Consider the following 9,012-nt stretch of genomic DNA (forward strand, 5'->3'; position numbering starts at 1 on the left):
GACGTGAGACTCGACCGCCGGAGGCCAAGGACTTGGCTCGTGGCGTGGAAAGAGTCCCTCGATGATACGCTCCAGCATCGCTGGTGATCGCTCTGCAGGCGCCAGCGCGCCTTTAGTCTTGGCCATTACGATCCTGTAGGCGTCACCCCACGGATTTGTATTGGCACTCGCACATAGCCTATCGAAGCAGGCCCTCTTGCTGGCCTTTATCGCACTCTTTAGCATCGATCTTGCCGAACTGAATGCTGCGTGGCGCTCTGTCCTCTCTTCTTCGTTTCGCGCACGCTGCATCCTCCGTCTTGCACGGAGGCACGCACTGCGAAGGTTGGCTATCGCGTCCGTCCACCAGTAAACCGGTGGCTTTCCATTCCTAGGTTGGCGAGTCCTAGGCATGGTGGCGTCGCACGCCCGCGATAGCATAGCAACTAGTTGGTCAGCAGTCGGGCGAAGCCAACTGCCCCCCTCGCGCTCCCTTCTCATTGCCTCTTCGAATACCTCGGCATCAAAGTGCGATGTCTTCCACCCGCGAACGGTCGGAGTGTTGGCTCTACCCGTCGCTTGCCCCCTCTCGTTGTTGTCTACACTAAAACAGACCGCCTGGTGGTCGCTATTAGTGTAGCCATCGTCTACCCTCCAGTTCTTGATCAGTCCTGGGCTGGAGAACGTCACGTCGATGATCGACTCCGCACCATTTCTGCTAAATGTACTTTTGTTCCCAACGTTGGCCAGATCTAGGTTGAGCTTTGCAAAAGCCTCCAACAGGATCTGGCCCCTCTGGTTCGTGAAGCAACTTCCCCACTCAACAGCCCAAGCGTTGAAGTCGCCCGCCACCACCAACGGCGTTAGGCCCGTTAGCTCCATGGATAGGAGGTCGACCATCTGGATGAACCTTTCGGTAGACCAACGTGGCGGAGCATAGCAACTGCAGTAGAACACTCCGTTCACCTTAGCAACTACGTACCCTTCTTCTGAGGTTGAGACAACCTCCTGAACCGGGAACTTGCTCGTCGTACATATGGCCGCCAATCTGGACTTATCCGCAACCCAGTTACCGTTTCCGGGAGGGATGCGGTAGGGGTCCGATATGACGGCGATGTCCGACAACGACTCAGTGGCTGCTTGGTGTAGCAGCTGCTGAGCCGCGAAGCAATGGTTCAGGTTCAGTTGCGTCACCCTTACGCCCGTGGTTTCGCAGCCGGCTTACCGGCTGGGCACCTGGGGCCTCCCATAAAGTGTTTGGCGTCCCGTTTCCCGGAACATACCATGCACTTGGGAGACTCCCCACAGTCCTTTGCTTTATGGCCTGCACCTCCACATCGCCTGCACAGCTGGCTCCTATCGGGCCCCTTGCAGGTCCAGGACTTATGTCCGCCCTCGAAGCACCGGAAGCAAATGTCTGGTTGCTGTAGTATGCCCAGAGGACATACCGACCAGCCGACCTTCAACTTGCCCTCTTTCAGGGCCAGGTTAGCGTCCGCCGACGGTAGTCGGAAGGTAGCTACCTGGGTCCCCGCCGGACCTTTGCGGAGGCGGATTGACTCCTTAGCCACCTCCACCCCGCACTTCGCTTTAAGGGCTTGTGCAATGTCGCACCCCTCAGTGATTTCGTCCAGGTTTTTAAGCTGGAGAGTCACTTCTGAGGTGAGTGCCCGCACTTGCACCTCCTTCCCTAGGACCTTTTCGGCTACCGTTTTGTAGGTAGCCCCCTTGTTCTTGGCGTCCTTCCGGAGCTCAAGTATCATCTCGCCAGTGCGAGATCGGCGGATACTCCGCACATCCGCCCCCAGATCCTTGAGCTGGGTTTCCCCCCTCATCTTCTTCAAGACTTCTGAGTACTTCGACCCATCTGTCTTGAGTATGAGGGCATCACCCCTACTCCGCGCCTTTTTGACCTTTTTTGGTCCTCTGGCTGCTCCGCCATCCTGACGCGTCGCACCTTCCCGACGCTTCCTACCCTCTACGGTAGTCCAAGGATTGCCCGTTGCCTCCACCTGTGCCTTTTCCGCGGTGGACCTTGAACCGGTTGGCGTGTGTTCCCGTGGGAGTAGCACGACCAATCGTTTCTTGGTGTTCCCGGGGGCCGTTTCCCCCGGGGACTGCCTCGTTCGCTTAGCGACCTGCCCCGTGGAGCAGACCGACGCGAACGAGGGGGCGTCTGTCTGCACCTCTTTAGATGCAGTCGCCCTCCCGGTCCTGGCCGCTTTCTCGGCCGCCTTCACCCGAGCTACGAGTTCTTCGTGCTCCTTTCTGGCTTCATCAATGGTGCTCCGAAGCAGGAGGAGGCTCTGCTTCAGGTCGCCAGCGATGTTTCGCCTGTTCGCCGAGAACTCGATTATGGCATCGAGTTGTTCAGACAGCGCCGCCACTCTTGGCCGCGTGTCCATGCACCTTTCGACGGCCTTGACTAGCAAGGGACCGTCCACCGAGATGTCTGGTGTGGACACGAACGGATTCGCCGTTTTTCCACCTCCAGACTTCGCCGCATCCGTCTCCGCCTTCTTCTGCGGAGACCGCTGGATGCCACCTCGTGCGAAGGGATTTGGTAACCCCTCCGCACCCGTCTCTTTTTGGTTCTTCGAGCTCATTTTTGTTAATTGGGTCCCCCTTCCAGCCGCTATCCTTGTCCATAGATGAGAAGTCGCTTGTATGGTCCCATGGTAATCTATGCCGAAGCAGTGAGGCCATGGGTAAGGGGGGTCGCCATAGTACCTTATGAGCACTATGACGCCCCCGCCCGCGTAAGTCAGGAAAGGGGCATCTTGTCCTAGGACTAGTTCCCCCCCATCTGATCCTTCTCTGCCTGATTCCCACCAGGCAATGGACGCGGAACGTACTGGAAGGCCTGCCAGGTTTTACGGGACGGAGACCCCTGCTCCGGGTACCATCTCGCCGTTTCAAGCCGCTGTCACGCGACTTTACTAAGGGAGCTCGATGCAGGTGCCAGCCCTTGGTCGTGGTTCCTTAGCGTATCCGACTCGAATCCGTTTCGTTCGCTGCCAGTTGCCATAATTGGGACCTTACTGGTGTCGGCCCCAATGGACGGGGGAGTGCATTTGGTTGATGGGAGCGGCACTACTCGCTCCGTCAGAGATGCTTCCGGGTAATTGTGGCATTTACGAGGAGTCGACGGCCTAGTGTCCGACCCTCACCACCCCTAAGCAATCTCCCGCTGCTGGTCCAGGGCTGTTAGGTACTGTCAGCGGTCGCCCTCATATAACGTGACCTCGGCGGTCGCCACGCGCCGACCCGTGGTGGCATGCAGCTCTGCAAAGGGGCCCGGTGTTGTGGAATGTCATGTATGACGGGGTGTTGAAACTAAAGTTCCCTGTAGGGGTTGTGATCGTCGGTTTCGCAGACGACATCACGCTAGAGGTCTACGGCGAGTCGATCGAAGAGGTCGAGTTGACGGCCGCGCACTGCATACACAAGGTCGAAGACTGGATGCACTCTAGGAAACTGGAGTTAGCGCACCATAAAACGGAGGTTACGGTTGTGAACAACCGCAAATTAGAGCAACAGGCGGTGGTCAGAGTCGGTGACTGCACCATTACCTTAAGGCGTTCCTTGAAGCTCTTGGGGGTTATGGTTGACGATAAGCTCACATTTAAGAGTCACGTCGACTATGCCTGTAAGAGGGCTTCAACGGCCGCTGCAGGACTATCTCGAATGATGTCCAATAGCTCAGCGGTATATGGCAGCAAGCGTAAACTTCTTGCCAGCGTGGTTTCGTCCATACTTAGGTATGGTGGGCCAGCGTGGTCCAAAGCGTTAGGTACCAACAGTCATCGTCGAAAACTGGAAAGTACCTACAGGCTCATGTGCCTGAGGGTTGTGAGCGCGTACCGTACAGTGTCATACGACGCAATCTGCGTCCTGTCCGGCATGATGCCTATCAGCATAGCCATTAAGGAGGACGTAGAATGCTTCGATCAACTTGACACAAGGGGTATACGAGGCACCAGAAGGTCATTCTCGATGATCAGATGGCAGCAGGAATGGTCCAATTCCGCAAAGGGTAGATGGACGCATCGACTTATTCCGGACGTATCCGGATGGGTCGGGAGGCGCCATGGAGAAGTTAACTTCCACTTGACACAGATTCTGTCAGGTCATGGTTGCTTCAGGCAGTATCTACACAGATTCGGGCATGCGGGGTCCCCCATGTGTCCCGAGTGTGCGGATGCGGAAGAAACTGCTGAGCATGTCTTCTTCGTGTGCCCTCGTTTTGTGCATGCGCGGAGCGACATGATGGTAGTGAGCGGGCCAGACACCACTCCGGACAACCTAGTTCGGAGGATGTGTAAAGACCCAAACATTTGGAGGGCAGTTTGTACAGCCGCCTCTCAAATAGTTTTAGAATTGCAAAACAGGCGACAGGTTGACCACCGACACGCCAGTGTTAGCTAACGGCCAGTCTCCAGGTTAGTTAGCTAAGTTAGCAAAGAGATCTATAGAACCAAGAGGGTGCACAGAGCACAAAAGCCGCTCCCCGAAGCAATACCTAGCGGTGGTCCCGGGGAGCATTCTGGGCTGGAGACTGGAGGGGTTTTAGTGGGTCCGGTCACTGATTCAAACCAACCCCACACTCCCTGAGGTTGGTCACCTCAGGGGTTTGGATGCAAATTTCCCCTCTACCTGAAAAAAAAAAAAAAAAAAAAAAGAAACAAAATATATATATATATATATATATATATATATATATATATATATATATATATATATATATATATATATATATATATATATATATATATATATATATATATATATATATATATATATATATATATATATATATATATATATATATATATATATATATACATATATATATATATATATATATATATATGTATATATATATGTGATTATTGAGCTAAAATAAGTTCGAAACATACCACAAAAGATCAATACAATGGTCGCAGTGGTTCAAATCCTACGAAAAAAAAAAAAAAAAAAAAAAAAAAAAGTCGAAACGCTCAAAACTACATGCACACTAGTTGTGTTGCAGCTAAATTTCGCACTATACTGTCCGCCAATTACAAGCCTCTGACCTTCTGAGCAACTTTGCTGAAGACCACAACTCTCTGGGTTTCCGGAATCAAGAGATAGCGTTACATTAATCTGCCCATATCAAGTGATGCTAAACTTTTCGGGGTGTTGCAATATTCAAACTGGATGTTGCAATACGCAGTAAAGCGATTCTAAACTTATGACGGGTAGTGTATATAAGGTACAAGCTAGAGTAATTTTTCTAACCTTACGAAAGCATGCATGCATGTTTAGCTCAAGATGGTTTAGTGCTACCTTCAAAACTCAAACCTTTTTAATATTCATATTTTTGTATACAAAAATCGGCATCAAATAGTTTTGAAAGGCTGCTTACATACTATTACATACGAAAGTTTGTGCCTTTAATTGAAAGTCTTAAGATATTTATTTCATCGTATGGAACTGCCACTTGCGTAAAATTGCGTAATTTGGAGAGGGCTCACGTGAAGGTATCACCAAAAATATCGAAATATGTCAAATAACTTTTTTATTTTAGGTGATTAAAAATAACAATGCTTAGCATAGACATGCATTTTTGGATGGCTTAAAACTTTGTAGAAGGTTTAAAAAATAAAAGAGAAATCTAAGAAAAAAGTTATAACGGCAAAGTATCTAGTTTTGATATCAACTAAAAGTTTGCCGAAGACACCACTCGTCTATCTCAATCTGATGAAAAAGTAAACTCTCTATCTCACTTTTAGGTGGATTGATCACTCATCTTTCTAGAACGAAATATGCATTTTTGAATACATTGAAACTTATCCGAACATACATTATGGCTATAATCAACATTTATATTGCTATTCAATTAATCGCATGAAAACGGCAAAATAAAACACTGTGCGATGTGACGAGAGAAATGTTGAAATCATTAAGCATCCTGTGTTTCAACAAAATGTCCCGTCTAGAAATACATCCAACGAAACGTGTCCCACGCCTTTGAAATGCCCCGCGGTTTCAACAGAATTGAACCACCTATGTCATATTTTTTCACTGCGACACTGTGATTCTTAGACTATCATTCTACAATCATTCTACTCATTTATCTGCCTCTTCACATCTATAACAGTTAAATCAAAGAAACGTAGGTACTAATATTACGCTGTCGAAACTTGATCTTTCTGTTTGTTGGACACAGACTTTGCAGCCAATTATTAGTATACAGAACAATTGCGGAACTAAGGCTCCGATTTTATTATAACAATCTCTCTCAGGGTGGGTTTTGAAGCTATGACCACTGGCTTGTTAGGCCAACATCGTACCTTGAGACAAGCTAGGAGGTCTTAAGCTTAGATCAAATTTGTGCCGAAAAAAGGGTGTCCTGATTTCTACCTCCGACTAGATGGTATCCCTATACAGTAAGGTCGCTTTTTACCCGTTTTTTTTTTCACGCGGGTTGCTTTCCTCCATTATTCAAAAACGGTACAAGATATCGACCTCATTTCAATCACGTTTTCCGTTTTTGGCCACGAGTGATCATATATCAGTTTTCACAATTTTGGTGTAAATACTCAAAATTTAAAATATTGCATTTTGGTCTCTAGATTGGCCACTATCATATTCAAACGAGATTTTAACGTTTTCGGACGGTTTTCTTTGTTATATTTGCAACTCAAAAAAGTCGTTTATACAAATACAAATTTGGAACGCATCCCGCGCGTAAAAAGCGACCTTAGTGTACATTCGTAGTACTAATAATTAGGAAATCGGAACAGTTGTTACACTGTTCAAATAACAAAATGCCTACAAATTGTCGTTCCTACACAGTGATACATGTCTTCAAGAAACTGGAAGTTGTGTCCTCTCAACCACGACGAAGTACTTTTTCTTGATCAAATATTGGTTAACTAATTTGATAACTTCGAGTCAGTGTGCAGTTCCACTTTAAGCCTTTTTGAGTTTCTAAACATTTTGGCATAAGTTAGCTCACCTTCGATTATCTTGATTAATTCCATTATGGTGCCTGATCGAAGCATCGTTGCATTTGCCTGAGGTACTTGTAATGAATTGCACCAGCACATTTCGCAGTAATATTCATCGCAAACTGTCCTGACATTTAATATATCACGCACATTAATGGAACCATCGGTCGCAGCACCACCGCACGTTTCATCGTTCGTTCTATCGCCCACAAACCCTTTGCCCTCTAAATTCATTTCGGGTTTCACATCATTGACGCAGAATAAATACTGTTCCTTAATCAAATCAATCTTGACAATCAGCCGCACTAAAATACGACTATTCCTCGGTCACATAGTCGATCAGGTTGTTCATTTTTCGACAACAAAAATTGTCGATGTGTACAACAAAAATTTAATCCACCTCCGGACAGGTAGCAGGAATTTAATTCAAAAATAAGATCTCAGAATAGTAGGCGAAGCATTATTTATTTTTCATTATCTGTCACTCACAGAGGGTCTGACAAAAATTCCTGCATGGTATTAACAATTCACCTTTTTAGGGAAGTGCCCTACTTAGTCCTGGCCGATCGCTAGGATTTAACAATAGTACTAAACTGGCACGACACAGGGCGGCCTAACGCAAGTCCCGTCGCTGCTGTTTGCCATTGATGATGTTCTTCAAGATACGTTGCTCAGTGTCGGCTGGTTCTGAAATTTAACACATAAAAACTCTTAGAAAAAGTGGTCCACAAATTCGCGAGAAAAAGACACAACGTTCACACACACACGCGTTTTGGCTAGTGGGTGTAGTTAATTAAATATCAGTTGTTAATTTTCTTCAGAATCAAACTTACCTGATGCTTAGGCCGCTTGTAGGCCAGGCTAATTTCCTTATCGGCGAGCGTCTTTTTGTGGACCAATTTATAACAATGGAACGAGCGCAAGTTGGTCGTGCTGTGTGACTCCTATAAAAAGTGGTTTTTTAGAATGAAGAAAAACTATTCTGCAACAAAAAAACACTTACTGTGAAATTACTCTGTCGTAGCACTATCCATATCTGTCGGCTCACACCTGTTCACCCTTTCACTTATTACAATATTCACCAAAATTTAGCAAAATAAACTGCTCAAGTATGCTGTCCAAGTCGTTCAAAAAACGTAAACAGTCAAGTTTTAATGCATTATGCAAGCCCATGACCCGCTTATTGTTTTTGCATCGGAGTTTGCAAATTTGGTTCCAATTGCATATTTCGCCAAACAAATTCTATTTATAAAAGGAAAATTTTAAGTAACAGCGATAGTCTTGTGTTGTAGGCATACGTTAACTATAAATGTTTCTCAAAAAAGACCATTTTATTATGCAAATTATAATAAAAACATATTTCATTTTCATTCATTAAAAAAACTGTTTGCCGTCAGGAGCCTCGCTCAATCGGCTTGACACACTTGACATTTCTCTCCTGACATTTAAACTTTTTTAACCCTTAAGTCTAGACATCAACCGTTTTTGCATAGACATCCACCTTTTTCGTATACGTATCGCATTCGTATGCGATACGAATGGATTCGTATGGTCTTATGTTAACAAGAATGGCATTTTCGAACTCATTCGAATCCAAACTTTCGTACGAATGTTGGATACGAACGTAAACAAGAATGAAGGTGAAAGTCCAGTCGTCCTCTGGAAGGTATCGACGATGTTCGAGGATGAATCCGGGATCGGAGCACGGCATCGGCGCTGGTATCGGCTGCATGGTCATGTCCTTCGCTATTGGATCTATCCTGATGATGAAAAATGAAAGCCTCCGATCGGGAACATGAATTTGCAGAAGTGCTGCGTCCAGACTGATATGCTCTCGATTGAGCAAATTATTATCACAATTTCGACGTTCAGCACCGCCGGATGATGTTGAATCGCTGGTGCTAGCAAAGCAAGGCAATACTACTATTCAGCGGTAGGTTTTCGTGAATATATAGCTTTCACCGGATACTAATACATCGTCCTATATTTTTGTAGGTATTTGCTGTCATCTGATTGTTGCGACGAGTGGTGTGCTAAT

The 9,012-nt window shown here is 46.5% G+C and overlaps 1 long non-coding RNA gene across 1 annotated transcript; it reads right to left on the reverse strand.

Annotated features, from left to right (window-relative positions):
- Positions 1 to 7,389: 7,389 nt before the first annotated feature.
- On the reverse strand, positions 7,390 to 8,135 carry LOC129718534 (uncharacterized). The gene is made up of 3 exons (XR_008726957.1): positions 7,978 to 8,135; positions 7,808 to 7,918; positions 7,390 to 7,661 (listed from the first exon to the last, which is right to left on the reverse strand). It is a non-coding gene; the product is annotated as an uncharacterized LOC129718534 (long non-coding RNA).
- Positions 8,136 to 9,012: the final 877 nt, after the last annotated feature.

Source organism: Wyeomyia smithii, chromosome 1 (assembly GCF_029784165.1).
Source record: "Wyeomyia smithii strain HCP4-BCI-WySm-NY-G18 chromosome 1, ASM2978416v1, whole genome shotgun sequence".
Taxonomy (NCBI): domain Eukaryota; kingdom Metazoa; phylum Arthropoda; class Insecta; order Diptera; family Culicidae; genus Wyeomyia; species Wyeomyia smithii.